Below are 16445 nucleotides of genomic sequence, written 5' to 3' on the forward strand. Positions count from 1 at the left end.
TGGGTCTATCAATGCATATACATCTCGGGAGAAAATCGATAGTATACTTGTTATCACATTTGGCGAGGCCTCCTGATCCTGTCTGCTAGGTAAAGCATATATGCGGTTCGAAGAACCGCTAGAACTGGAAACTCTGCCACGGCCTCTGCCAAGGCCTGCTGGTGTCGGAATACCTTGCCCCATAGGGCGCATAGCTACCGAAGAGGATGAACCAGCAACTGATCCAGTAGGTTGAGCTGCGCCACCTGCACCACCCCCAAATCAACACTCCCTCATAGTATGGCCCTGACGGCCGCAAGAGAAACAAGCACCAGTAATGTGACGGCATTCCCCCGGATGGCGCCTGCCACATCGAGGGCACTGAGGTATAGATGGCCTCATCTGTCCTGAATTTCTGTGCATCTGGAAACCTGAAGTCATGGAGCTTTGACCAGCTCCTGAATACCCCGTGCTACCAAACCTCCTATCAGTGAATCGTGGAGGTGCACTCCATGCCGGCTGAGAAGGATATCTACTTTGCTGCTGTTTGGGCTGCTCGCCTCGAAACTCACCCGAAGAATACCCAGCTGATCTAACTCTCTTATGCTAACCCCTGCCCTGCTCTCTATCAGATCGATGCTCTCTATGTTGGTCCTCAACTCCCTGTGCATATGCCTACACTCGAGCGATGTCCATACCGGGCTGAGAAGCCATTGCCATACAACTATCAATCAAGTAATGATCCAGCCCCATCACGTAACGATGCACCCTATCAGCCATGTCAGCTACAATTGTGGGCGCGTACCTAGCTAACGAATCAAATTTGAGACTACAATCTCGAACACTCCTGCCATTCTGTCTCAGGTGTAGAAATCTGTCAACTCTGGCTCGCCTCATCTCGGAGGCAGACAATGGCCCAGAAAGGCCTCCACGAACTCGTCCCATGCTGCTGGAGGGGCATCCTCACCTCTAGATAACTCCCAGGACTCATACCAATTAACCGCTACATCACGCAACCGATATGAAGCCAATTCAACCGACTCAGTCTCGGAAGCTCTAATTATCCGCAACGTACGCAGCATCTCTCGAATAAAATCCTGTGGATCCTCTGTGGGCTTTGACCCATAGAACTCTGGGGGTTACAAGTTAAGAAATCACGGACCCTCAAACTATCATGTCTGTCCCCATAATCACCTCCAAATCCGTGTCTACGAGCCTGCCCCGACACTAACCTGGTCAATAACTGAACTGCGTCCCTCATAGCTCTATCCTCCGCCCCTGGCTGGGGAGCTGGAGGCTCGGGTGCTGGAGCCCCAGGAGCTGGCGGTGGAGCTGGCCCCTGATCTGCAGCTGCTGATGTCCTAGGATCCTCTGGTAATGGTGGTGTAGCGGAGCTCACTGACTGGAGCCTAATCTCAGGCGCAGATTGGGTATAAGCCCTAGTGATCCTCCGGGTCTGACTGGTCTCTCCAGCTACTGACTTACCCTTCTGGGCGGCTGTCGCCTTCTTTGGAGGCATCGCTGTAAACATAACAATCCGTTAGGGAGAAATTATCCTGATAATACAGCTCTATCGCACGATCTAGAATAAAAGGAAAGATGACATCCTAAATGTCCTGTAGCTTCCTGTTTATAGATGTGGTGCACAACACACCGATAAACAAGACTCTACTAGACACGGTCTGTAGACACTCCGAGGATGAACCGCTCTGATACCACTTTTGTCACGACCCAACCCCATAGGCCATGACTAGTGCCCGAGCTGGACACTCATATACACCTGTTAACTACAATCATCTACAGCTAGCATAACAAGGATTTTTATATATAAAGGCAAGATGTTGCCTTAACACTGTCGCATATATGCATATCATGGCCACCTGTCTCCTGAGGAGTTACAACTTTCACATCAAATATACATATATATGTCTACGCAGGCCAACAAGGCTGCCACTACGCATAACATCCCAAAACATATGTATATATACACAAGTCGACAAAGCTGCCACTACGAATGGGTACGCCCCAAAATATAAGTCATGTCTACATAGCAAAACAACAACTATATACAGACCCACACATATGTCTACAGACCTCTAAGAGTACTAACAGTATCATATGACGGGACAGGGCCCCGCCGTACCCTGAACAAACACATAGATATACAACAAAGAGGATCTATACCACAAAGCTAGGTTCCGAAACAAAGGAGCACTTCAAAACAGCTGAATAGATATCCTAGGCTGGCGGATCTCCGAAACGAGCTTCTGTACCTGCGGGCATGAAACGCAGCCCCCCGAAGAAAGGGGGTCAGTACGGAATATGTACTGAGCATGTAAAGCATGAAATATGGCAAATAGGATTATACTGAGACAAGGAGTGTAGGACCCAGTGCAACAACCAGAAAACCGTAAGACTTACCTTTGAACATAAATCATATGTGTCAACATCATAACCATATCATTATAGGGTTTAGTAATCATGGCTAAATAATCATTCTGTATATAACATATATAACGTGTCCCGGCCCTCTAGCGAGGGGCTCGGTAAGTAAAATCATCGTATACATGTACATATAACGTGTCCCGGCCCTCTAGTGAGGGACTCGGTGAATAATGATCATATGCCATCCTGGCCACCATCCCCATATCATCATGTCATCATATCATCATATATATATATATATATATATATATATATATATAACGTGTCCCGGCCCTCTAGTGAGGGACTCGGTGAATAATGCAGTGAATATGCGCACGAAAACATGTCCTGCCCCGGGACTCAGTGAAGGATGTAACGGTAAGCACGAGCAGAGTAATAAGCAACCACATACAGAAAAATCATCTTTTGAGACTCAATGGATAAGTAAACTAATCAGCTCTCAAGCATCAGGATAATAATCATATTAAGTTCTTCCTAAATGTCATTACAAACTACATCAAGGAACGTTTCAGGATTCATATACATGTTTCAATTTAACATGATATAGCTTATGAAAGTCAAGTATACTTCTAATTATGCAATTCTTTAAGAGTAGGAATTTTTATACATCATTCATTAGTCGATCACACAATAGACTCGAAACAATAGCTCGACTATCCTAAAAGTTCTAGCATCAAGAACGAATAAAAATCATGAGTCATGCTTGGAATTAGAGAGTAGAATTTCCCCAAGGCTCATATCATATCTTACTTCTAGGACATGCCAAAAGAAATAAGGGATCGACTTTACATACCTTTAGCGTTTAGTCGTATTATAACTCGTACATGCTGCCCAATAGTACCTTATCCTATATTAAGATATCAAGAGTTACGATTAGGCTACGAGGGAATTCAATACGTATTTTAATGTTAATAATCCCTTTTAAACAATTTGACAGCGTTTCGTTGTATTCAAACCAACTACTACCATTAAGCCAATATTGCTAGTCATGCATTCAAGTGTCAACCCAAGACTATTTAAACATGACGCGAGGGAACTTTGGACAACCCGTACATTATTCAAAAACAGTCCGACCAACATACCATACAACTCGCAATTGTCCAATTCCAACCAAAACAACAACAACACGTTTAGCAACATTGTTTATATGATCGCAAGAAACTATATTAACAACATACTAACTTCTACAACAGCCCATAATGACTTCACTTCAATTTTTAACCATCAATATCCTCATTCTTATTTTAGAACCCATGACAATAACAATCAACATACAAAATAAATTAATCCATCCTTTTTTTTTGTTTTACTAAAACAGTCCACGGTTTGGACTGTTTTCCAACTTCAACATGTAACATTTCTTTTACACCTTAACTCACATATTCATGATGCATACAATGCACTACAATGTCCATAACAACAACAACTAAAGCATCAATTAAATCAGTCCCCAAAATCTCCTAATCTAGCCCCTACACGACCTTAACATAATCCCACACAACTTCATGATTTTCGTTCATTAATGCACACTACCACACGTCCAAATCATTCTCAATACATATACAATGAAATTAAACATTACATTCATATAAATCTGTCACACGGCTCACAATGAGTACCACATTAATTTGGATCATTTAACTCCATCATACGGTGATATTTGTAATGACCACAACAACCAAGACTTCAAGTAAATCAACCTACCAATCTCATTTAACACATTTCCCTCCCACACGGCTTACACATAAGCTTCAACAACAATAATTCAATACCAATATGCACAACTTTTATACACTCAATTTACATTTATACATATTTACAATACATCCAAACCCATTCTAATTGTAAAAGAAATGATCAATTCTTTCCTTGAATACTTGGCTGCAATTTGTGTCTTAAATTTTTATACTTGTTCTTGCTTCTCCACCAACTACTACACGTTATTGTATGTCTTCACTCTAGAATTTTTATTAAGCACAAAATCAGTTTTCCTCCTTCAAAATTAAGCTGGCCGAACAGCCATGGATATATTTTCTTGTTCTTGAAAGTTAAAGATGTCATTTCCACTATGCCCTATTCTATATATATGTTTACCAAGGGTGTTACACGTACACCCTTCTTTGTGACTCACCTTTGCACTATCTTTTGTTAATGTTTTTGATTTTGATTATTTTTTTTATTCGGGTAGGGCCCACACGAGTTTCTTAGGCTTAATTAATAAAGTGATTAAATTTTAATCCCACTTAATGATCTAATCATGGTAAATTAATCCCAAATATCCATTAATATTTCTATACCAGATAGAATTTATAGGCGACTTGTGCATTGATATAAAATCGGAAGTTAAAAGTCTCTACCTCGTGCCTTAAAATAATCTTGTCTTTAACTTGTCGTACCAGGTATGTATGCCCACCGAGCCTTGTTATGGCCGGGTATGTGAACCACCGAACCTTCATGGTCGGGTATGATATGTATATTATATGGATACGAGTATGAATATGAATACGAATACAAATATATATATATATATATATATATATATATATATATATATATATATATATATATATATATATATATATATGTATGTATGTATGTATGTATGTATGTATGTACGTTAGTAAGCATTAGAAATGAAAGGTCCCTATGAAAGACAAGTAAGTAGATATGATGAAGGCCACTAGAGGTACAAATGACTCTATTAGGGAGACAGGCTTTATCCATAGATTTCCTATTCAGTGACTGCATACAGGAGCTCCATTTCATCCGGAGCTACAGCTTTTGGGTATTATTCTTTTGTGTATATACATATGGGCATGGCGGGGTCCTGTCTCGCCTATATGATACTGCATACCCTTCTTAGAGGCTCATAGATAGTTGTGTATGGTTAGATGTCTTGTAGCCTTGTCGGCTCATATTTTGTATATCATTTTGATAGCCTCGTCGGGTTGTGTATATGGATATGGGCATTGTTATTGATGATGATATAAATGTGTTGTTGCGCAACGAGATTAGCATTATTGATGTATGTATATTATGAGTGTGCCATGTGGCTCACCTAGATGTGAATGTGAGAGTACGATAAGAGGTGCCCAGGTGGTTTAGCACCAGGTGCCCATCATGGCCCTCCGGCTGGGTTGTGACACAACCCAGCTGTCTCATCCTTAGACATGGAGGTGAGAGAGCACTAATATGAAGATCCCCAGTTGAGTCACTATAGGGATACATTTCCGGAGAAAGCGAAGTCACCAATTGAAGTTTCTGCAGATGGAGTTCATAGGTACCGAGACCGGCTATATGTTCCAGATGTTGCAGGACTACGTTATTGGATTCTAGAAGAAGATCATTACTCACGGTATTCCATTCACCCAGGAGCGACAAAGATGTGTCACGACTTTAAGCTAATATATTGGTGGGACGGAATGAAATAGGACATAGCAGAATTTGTAGCTCAATGTCCAAATTGCCAACAAGTGAAAATTGAGCATAAAAAACCGGGAGGATTATTGCAAGCTATGGAAATTCCGACATGTAAATGGGAAGTGATAAACATGAATTTTATTGTAGGTTTGCCTCGTCCTCGGCGTAAATATGACTCCGTATGGGTTATTGTTGAAAGACTCACAAAATCAGCCCATTTGCTTCCAGTCAGAACCACATATTCAGCTGAGGATTATGCAAAGTTATATCTGAAGGAGATAGTGCAACTTGATGGAGTCCCAGCATCTATTATCACGGACAGAGGAGCACAATTTACCGCTAAATTCTAAAAGTCCTTTCAAGAATGTTTGGGAACTCAAGTAAGGCTCAGCACAGCATTTCATCCACAAACTGAAGGACAAGCGGAACTCACTATTCAGACCTTAGAAGACATGTTGCGAGCATGTATGCTAGACTTCGGAGGAAATTGGGATGAACATTTGCCCCTTATTGAATTTGCCTACACAACAGTTATCAATCAAGCATCCAGATGGCTCCATATGAAGCTCTGTATGGAAGGAAGTGCAGGTCGCCAATTGGATGGTTTGAAGTCGGGGAGTAGTACCACATTACAGGGGAAACTCGGGCAAAAAATTTGTAGAACCCCTGAGAATTTAACATTCGAGGACGAATGTTCTTGGGAGGGGGGGGGGGGATGTTACATCTCTCGTTTTCGTTATAGGAAAAACTTACGGCTCCCTAGTTGAGTATGCCTTGAAATGGAGATTTGTACTCAAGTATTGAGATGCTACGTATTTTATCCCATGTATGGAGGTACTAGCAGGTATTCCAGGTATATTACAAGATTAGAAGTTGAACGGATTAAACCAACGCAGGCTGAGCAGATTTAAGGAAGTCTGCAGACACCAGACATTATCGACGGACCGTCGATCATGTCGACGGGCCGTCAATATGCACCGTCGCTATGTTCTGAAAATTATTCTTTGCAGAAGCAGATCGACGAGATACATCGATGTGTCGATGGTCCATCGATCTCCGCCATCAATATGACTCTGCACTTCTGATCTGCAGAAACAGGTCGATGGAACAAGTCGACGAACCGTCGACACGTCGCCGTGACCGTCAACCCGACCGTCGAACCGCCAATCTGGAATCTTCCAGCCCCAGCTATCAATACACGACCCTATTCCATAATATTCCACAGTACTCTCCATATCATATTATCATAAATCCAAGAGGGATTAAATAATAATCATCATAAATTAGTAAGATCAAGGGTGTGGATGCCCATTAGGGTTTGTGGAAGCCAAGATTTCCTTTGAAATTGAAGTTGGAGTTCCTTCAAGTGAAGAATATTCATCCAAAGTTTATTCCTACATCATCAAAGGTAAGTTTTCTATTCAATTCATGTTATTAAGAGTATTGAGAAGTTAAAAGACTTATATTATGGAAGGGAGGAGGATATGGAGTGCAAATATGAAAATAGTAATATTCTTGAATTATGACTTGACTTGAATTATAGTTCTTGACATGTTGTGAGTATGATGTTGTTATAAATGATACAAATGATATTAAAGAAGCATTATATGAGTATGAATGTGGTGATGTATGGTAGTTATGGTTATGGATGACTTTGAAATAGAATTGTGAGAATTGAATGATGTATAGCTCGGTGAAGATCATTGATTTCGATATTGTGGATGTTGTTGATGATGTTTGGGAGTTGTTATATTATATGGAGAAAGTTGTAGAAACAAAGGAAATGCTGCCCAATTTTCATTAGCTTTTAGTCGCTTTAGCTTAAGCTTAAGTATATTATCGATAAATCTAATCTTAGTACGAATCCTCTTGAATGTACAATCGCCAGCTTCAAAGGAAACCATTTAGTTGATAAAGTTAAGGAGATGAAAAGGTATGTAAGGCTAGTCCCTTCTTTTTTCTAAGGCATGATGCTTATAATATGACTTCCTTTATCTTTTCATAACTGTCTTATATTCCGTGAACTATAACTCTATGATTATCAAGAGCTTCTCATGAGACAAAGATAATAGATGTGTTATGAATATGGCAATGATGATGGCGAATCTAAGTCTAGAGACTCCAAAGCTTATGATATGATAGTCTTATGAAGCTAATGGTCCTTATATGGTTCCTTGATGTCATTCATTGTTGTAAGGCTCACCTTATAATGCTAGTTCCTTCAAGGTGAGGCATGATGATCATGGCTACTCTATAATGGAATCGGAGGTTCTCGACCTTACGTCACCCCGATAAAGTTGTAGCTTTTACTTGAGTTCTTATGCATGTCTTATGATAAGTGTATAATGATGAGATTACACCGTGCCTAGATGGCCGGACATGACACCACTAAGGCGGGCGGCTTATGATTACACCGTGCCTAGATTGCCTAACATGACACCGCTAAGGCGGGCGGCTTATGATTACACCGTGCCTATCTGGCCGAACATGACACCACTAGTGGGCGGCGTGGTATGATTACCTCGGACGCAAGAGACCTGGATGCGGGCTAATGATGTTATTGATTCAGACATATTAGGTATGTATATGTGATATGTTTTAAAGGTAAAAGTAAGCATGCACGATTCCGCCTCGAGAGGTAGCCAACTACAGTTATCTTTTCTTCCTATGCTTTCTATGTTTCCTTATTATGTTATCATATAAGCCTTACATACTCAGTACATTGTTCGTACAGACGTCCTTTTCTTTTTGGACGTTCTGTTCACGCCCACAGGGGTCCAGATCCTTAGGAGCATGGTCTGCTTGTACGAGAGCGCTTCCCTACTCTGGAGGTGCAGTTTTGATATATTATTTTGTGTACATATGCGGGCATGATGGGGTCCTGTCCCGTCCTTATGTCTCGGTACTCTAGTAGAGGCTCGTAGATACGTATTCGTGGGTAGTAGCTGTCTCATTGATACATCATTGTATATTTTTTATATCATTTTTGCAGTCGTGAGGGCTTATGTATATACGTATGTGTTGCCTTGGAGATTGTGCTTGTTCAGGTTGGGTATGATGATTAGCTTATTGAGGGATGCTCGGTAGTCAGCTATGGGTACCCGTCATGGCCCCTAGTCGGGTCGTGACATTCACTTTATTTGTACCTCGCATAATGAAGAGAAAAGTATTTAGCCAAAATGATACGCCACCCCATAGAGTGATATTTATGAACAAATTACTAATATCCCTCAGACTCGTATTAAACTTTGAGAGCTTTAATTACGGAGGCTCAGACTTCTGTTTCCGAATGTGGCAAAGGAATCTGAAATATGTCTTGGCTGCAAACTAGTGGCCATTCTAGTTGCCTCACCAAACGCATGTTGGTTCCTACCTCCTGATATTACTATGAGGTCGACATCGCCTAACTGAGGGGTAACTTTTCCGGACAAGGCATGGCCTCAAATTGAATTTTCTCATCTGCCCAAGTGTAGTATCGTGTTCATATCAGTGATGTTTTACCAAGTATAGCATCTGTCAATATGTTAGAAAAGAGTAAAGCATGTGAATACCTCATCAGTTGCTTAGCAACATATTTCAATAGCCAGTTGGTTCAAGATTTTCTCAAGGTAGCGTCAGTTCTTGTTTTGGAAGATGTAGCTGCCAGTTACCAAGTATAGAGACAACATCGAGGGTGTCAAAGTTCAGCAACTAATCATTCCCCAAATGAAGTGTCAAACTATAGCAGCCAACCACAAAGGCAGAAGATCTCAGGAGACAATAACAACTTAAACAAAGTTATAGCAGCTCAACAACAATAAGTAGCAACAGGGAAGCAAAAATGCCAGTGACAATCTCATCCCAAATAAGTGTCAAAAATAGCCTAGTACAGCATCAGCTTTGCTGAAAATTTGCAGCAATAAATTTATTCAAAAACCATCATTTTGCCTTATCTGTTTCTCCAAAAAACATGGCAGCATCAAGGGTCTCAAAACAGTGCACCAACCAACTCCAAAGTGTAATGACAAACTGCAACCTTTTGAGAATCACCATCAATAGATTGTAGCAACAGGTAGCTATAATATGCAGTTGGCAGACACAACAGTTAACATAACAACAAAATGGCTATTCATTTATCAATGTACATCACTTTCAAGAACATCACAAGTGCAATAACTTTGCAAATTCAGCAGCAGCTCAGGTACATTTAGGATTTGAAAATCCCCAAATCGTGCGAACAAGAGAAGCTGAAAGATGAGTATCCAGTCGAGAAGTAATAAAAAATGATGCATTTCTTATTGTTGGTGTGACTTATTCAAGTTCTAATATATCAGGCAAGGATCAATTCAAAATCTTAACATAATATGACACACACAAGGCTTCATGACACCATGACAGTTTTTTAAGAATTCACCAGTTGTCACAACAAATATAGCCTTTCCCAGATCTCTGATTAGTAGTGACAAAAAGGCTTACAACAAAGAAGGAGAGGGGAGAAAGAAGGCAGCGGCACACTCCAAGTCACATCCTAGAGGGAGAGGGGAAAAAGAAAGCAGCAGTACACTCCTAGTCATGTCCTAAGAGCTTTGTAGAGAAGAACTAACCAATGCATTGAAAACACCATTAGATGATCTCCTACTTGTCTTAACATGATCCCAAACTAGTCAAAAAATAAAATATCTGTAGTGAACGTACTTAGTCATATTTTACTATTTTAACATAGATAGACTTAGAGGAAAATGCTTTTGAAACATAGAACATGTTTTCTTTTTTATGAAAAAATATCAAGTAAACATAGATGGGTCCTCAAATTAAGTCCATGAAGACAACCACCATTTGGAGATGTTAAATAAACTGAATCATGATCTAAACTAACATAGATGTGACCAGTCATATTAAAACTCATTGTAAGATGAAAGTGAAGAACAATGGACAACAAGCTTATTACTCAATAGGTTCACAAATGTCCAATCATAATGACAAACCAAACATTTAGGAGACAGAATGATGGATCATTGACAGTAATAATTAGATGTGTCATTCCTACCCCAACTCAGATTTTTAATTATTCATCAAGCTGGATTATATCTAAAACTTAAGACAATATAAGAAACGGAAGTAAACACATTGCTCATGAACTAAGAATTTGAGTATCTAGATTTTCAATAATTGAAGTAGGGAAAGCTGAACTGAACATAAATAGTCAATACTCAACCTAACAGCCCAAAAGTAATAGTAAGAAGCAGCCTGTCTAACCCTATATCAACATTAGAATCCAACACATACAGAATGGAGCCATCAAGGACTCAAATACACAACTAGGTTAATAATATTAAACTTTAAAGCAGGCAGCACTTATTTTCCCAAAAGGAACTAATTATGAAAACAGTTTCAACACAGGAATTTAAATCATACAAAGACATTAAACAATACCTTCATCCGGGTCTTACAACTTAGATTGAGCTATTTCCCACATAATTTTTAACTAGTAGAACTAAGTCATTAAGACATTGTCATTAAATGCCCAGACAACTCAGTTTTAGCTTCAAAACATATATGCTTCCAATCACAACTTCACAAACAGATCCTAAGAGAGCCATTTCTTTTATCCAAGTCCAAGTCACTTTTTTAATAGTCCTGCTCTAGACCTGCTTCAGCATGCTTTTCTTTAACTGTTTAGTTTGAATCTAACATGTTGTTCATATCACATGGACACACAATTACATATTCCACACCTGATTTGAATCCTTCAACTTAAGCTCCTGAACATACTTTAGTTAAAACTATAAATGAAGCCAATCTTGGGTATTAATTGAACATAATCTGAGAGACAAGATAAGCGATTTGAGGATTTTGTTTGCTGCTTTGGGAAAAATAATTAATCAATCATGTATTTCAAGTTAGGATAGCATACTATTAACGTAGTGAGAATCTTTTAGGATTGTGAACATTTGAACTAATCGAAGTAATTAAGGTCAATACAAATCTAAATGAATCATACTAACAGCAACAAATAATCGGTTGCAAGATGAATTGTTATAATAGCTTTGGTTCGTGCTTATCAAAGGTTTAAACTAAAGCCTTTTCGATAGGTTAATCGCATTACACTTAGGTTTAAACCTATAAAATAGTTGAAACTTAAATTTAACCCAACACAACCATTGACTATATAGCTTCTAAACTAATGTACTGAAATCTAAGTAATCAGAAAACAAAATTGTAAAACCATAAACACACCATGACTAACAGAACTAAATATTAAGGAAAGAAGAAAACTTAACCTGAGGCAATTAGGCTGGATTCGTATACATCAGTGCTTAAAGAAAGGGCAATCTTTATGAAGGGAAAAACTAATACTTAACAGAAATTAAACATTTAGACAAATAAGAACTAAAACAGGAAAAACAAAACAAAAACAAATAAACTGAGAATACTAAAGATAAAAAAAATAAGAGAAATGAAAAGGAGAGAATGTTACCTTTTTGTCGAGCAGCGCGGGGGTTGAATCGATCACCTTCGACCTTTTACTAATGACGAACTGACTAGAACTCAATTTTTTTTTAACTTGTTCCGATGATTCAAAAACTCAGCTTACAAGAGAAAATTTCTTGTTTAAAGCTAAAAAATTGAAAAGTTCAGAACTTGGGGTGTGAAAACCTATTTTTTGTGGTTGTCAAAAAAACCTCCATCTGAAAATAAAGAGAATGGGATTCTCTATATAGAACCCCAAAATGTTCAAATTTTAGGTTAAAATTCGATATGGGACGGACTTCAAAACTGAATATTTGTTGAAACGTGTTTGAAATCCGAATTTTCACCAAAGAAAGGAGAAATAAAAAAAAATTGCAAAAGAGAAGAAGACAAGGGTGAATTTAATTCCTTTCTGAAATAGGAGAACAAACCTCTAGACGAATAGAGGCATGCCAAAAGCTAGCCAAAAAGGGCTTTTCATACCGTTGGGGCTCAACGTTTGCTAGTTGAAGGCTTAGGGTTCGTTTTGTAGTTTTATTTTAAGAATTGAAGTTTGGTCCCTGTATTTTGAGAAATCAAGGCTGAAAGTGGATTTTGGGGATTTAAAGAGAAATGGGCTGGGTATTGGTGTTGTATTGGGCTAACTTGGGATTTAAAAGATAGCTAGAATTGGGATTAAAGACATAGCCTTTATATGTTCAATTATAACCCAAACTTTGTCTAAATAACCAATTTTGAGACGAATTAACTATTCAAACAATCAATTAAGCTTCTTGACTTAACAAAGTAAATTACTTTAATTTGATAATGGTACTTAATTAAAAAACTCGTTCCTCATATAAATGGATTTTCAAATTGATAAAATAGACATAATTAATACTTAAAATATACATAACATATATTAGGGTATTTTGCCAATGAAAATGGCGAAATATCACCAAAAACTAGTTTAGCAATTATTTTTGATTTTCTGAATTAATATTTTACTCTGTTTGCGATTCAGGAAGCTTGAATAGTTAATTTATATTTTTTGGAGGGCAAAATTGGGTGTCAAAACGAAAAATTTTCCGCAGGCGCGGTCCTGCAGCTGCGAGGGATTTGTTCGTAGATTCGGGATCGCTGAAAATCAAAATGTAAATTACCCATTTCTAAGCCATTTCTTTCATTCACAAATTGAAACCTAGAGAGAGATTGTGGATGATTTTGTGGAGATTTTGGGGGAATCATCTTTGGGGTAAATCCCCTATACTATCCGTGTGATTTTAATATGTTTTAAGTATGGAATCTATGGTAAATATCTTGAATTAGTTGGGGAAAATTGGGTCATAAACCCTAAAATGACTTTATGAGTCTTGTGCAATCCAAATGAGTTTTTTTTTTTGGGAAATTTCTTGATTTCAAACCATCTAATCAATGAATAATTAGTCCCTAAGCCCGAATATCCCTTTTTATCTTAAGAATCTTAGCTATGGATTTTTTTCTCTAAAATTGGGAATTTTCGATTAATGCTGAAATAATTGCTAAATTGGGACTAGTTTGTGATGATAATTAGTGTTTGGACTTCTTAGCCTTTGGGTATCCTAATTTTCTAATAAAATTCAGATTCTTCCCACCTGTACACAGCTAACAAACAAGCCTCACAGGGCAACAATCAATATATATCAACATGCCTCACAGGGCCACAATCATATTACAACACCCTATACATACTTATACAAATGCTCTTCACAATGGCATTCTCAATTCGATCAGAAGCATACCTTTCTTACTGCAATCCTTAACCTGCAGCATTTACCTCACACAACAATGATTAATCATCAGAGAACTTACCGTTCTTACGAACAATTCCAATTTCGCAATCATAGCTGCACTTTACAATCACTTAATCAAAATTCAAATCCTAAAGTTAGTGGCAAGGATTTAAGGTCTATAACACAACTCTAACCCACAATATATGATCTGAATGAAGGGAAACCATCCTAGATGCCCTGTAGCTTCATGTTCATAAGTGTGGTCGACAACACACCCATGAACAAGACTCTACCTGACACGACTTTGCAGACAACCCCTAGAACGAACTGCTCTGATACCACTTTGTCACACCCTAGCAATGGTAGGGCATGATGGGCACCCGACTCTCATTAGAGTCGAGCGAACCCTTAGACATTCGCACTTAAAACCTGCTATTTCAAAAACTTTTAAAAACATAAATTTTTTCCAAATAGAAATCATTACCTCTATAATGATTATGAGAACTTTCAATCAAATAAGTACTTTAAACTAATCTAAATCATCTAAAATACACTCTTTTAAAATCCACAAATGACTCAACTGACATCACTTTGTCGACATCTCGACAAATATACCATAGGACACTGTCTGCGGAAGTCTCTAAGAAGTAAACTGAACATTATGAGTCAGGACAGGGCCCTGACATACCCATAATCATACATATCGATACATGACTCAGCACAGCTCCAGGATGAGATGGAACCTGCCAATCCCAGCAGACGTCCAAGCATCCTAGCTATACAATTAACCTGCCAAACAATCTTGGGCTGCGGGCATGAACGCAGCGTCCCCAGGCAAAAGGACGTCAGTACGGACAATGTACTGAGTATGTAAGGTGGTAAAAAGTCATAATCATAATTTGACTTTGGAGAGAAGAAATCGCAACCTAACTCAATACCTGCTACCTTCGCTGGAAGAAACATAAATGTGCACACGAAGTCTCAAAATAATCTTTAGGTAAATAATGCAATCCAACACATATGCCGCTTCCGACATCTTAACATAATAGTCCCTTCGGACAGCAGCTTCCAGCTAGTATCACAATAGTCCCTTCGGACTGCCGCTTCCAGCATAATAATGATGGCCCCTTCGGGCAGCTGCTTCCGGCTTAATAATGATGGCCCCTTCGGGCAGCCGCTTCCGGCTTAATAACGATAGCCCCTTCGGGCAGCCGCTTCCGGCTTAATATCAACTCAAACTCAATACACAAATATCAATTTAAATTCATATCATAAGTCACTAATCAAGTCATCACAATCCAGTTATTAGCCTTAGTCTTTCATTAGAAGTTATCAAATTTGTATCTCACTAGACTTAGGAGGACATACTTCCAGGTTTGAGGATAGAATTGTTATGAAATTCTTACTACTTATATTCTACTCAATTTCATCTTATTGCCCTACTCAAAGAAGAAATGATCATATCAATACAAACAGATGATACTATGGAATGTAAACATACATCGTAAATGAAATGACGTAGTAAACTCTCGCTCCCCCTTCGAAGTGGTTTTGAAAAAATCAAACTTTATGTTTTCTTTAGTATAAAACTGATTTCCTCGAAATCATTAGTAAAACCATATACACAACTCAAATTGGCACCTTATGAGTGTTCCCTTTGGAACAGAATAGGAGTACAATATCAATAAGCCATCACAAGAAACATTTAGACCTTACTTGTCTAAGAATGGAATCATACGGAGTACATATAGAATGAATAACAAAAAGAATCGTGCCAAAGGAAGAAAGGTTTGCCTTACATACCTTTGCCGCTTTCCAGCTATCCACATCCCATCTTCGGGTCATGCTAATCTATCAACAATACCAATTTACCAACAATCAATCCAATATATATCCTTATAATCAACCCCTTAAACTTATCACTATTTCTAACAGAATTTCGACAGCATTTCCTTTATAAACTGGACAAACCCGAAAATCCAATTCAGCTAAATTATCAGCAACAACATCAAACAACAATATCGACAATCAATATACATAATAACTCAGATATTTCCATCCATTTAACTCCACTGAAACAGCCCCACCTTCATAAACTCTCCAAAAATGCCAAATGAGCTTTTAACATTATTTCCTCCATTCTAATCCATTAATACTCTAAATAAACACATTAATAGCATAAAAGGAATCTTATACACACTGTAGCAGCATCTCAACCACGAAAATATCATCCCCCAAGATCAATATTTAGCTTAAAACGACGACGACAACTCGTACTACACTTTATCCTTCACGAGCCTCGGGATTCGGGGCCTCGAACTTGATCGATTCTTCCCTTTCTCTCTCTAACTCTCCTCTCTCTCTCTAAAAGGTTCAGCTCTTTTTGGGGTTAAATGTCAA

General features: G+C 38.5%; 1 long non-coding RNA gene across 1 annotated transcript; it reads right to left on the bottom strand.

Annotated features, from left to right (window-relative positions):
• Positions 1-1962: 1962 nt before the first annotated feature.
• Positions 1963-12814, bottom strand: LOC132605032 (uncharacterized). The gene is made up of 4 exons (XR_009568976.1): positions 12302-12814; positions 9396-9859; positions 3218-3271; positions 1963-2252 (listed from the first exon to the last, which is right to left on the bottom strand). It is a non-coding gene; the product is annotated as an uncharacterized LOC132605032 (long non-coding RNA).
• Between the last annotated feature and the right edge of the window lie 3631 nt (positions 12815-16445).

The sequence above is a fragment of the Lycium barbarum genome, chromosome 8 (assembly GCF_019175385.1).
Source record: "Lycium barbarum isolate Lr01 chromosome 8, ASM1917538v2, whole genome shotgun sequence".
NCBI lineage: Eukaryota > Viridiplantae > Streptophyta > Magnoliopsida > Solanales > Solanaceae > Lycium > Lycium barbarum.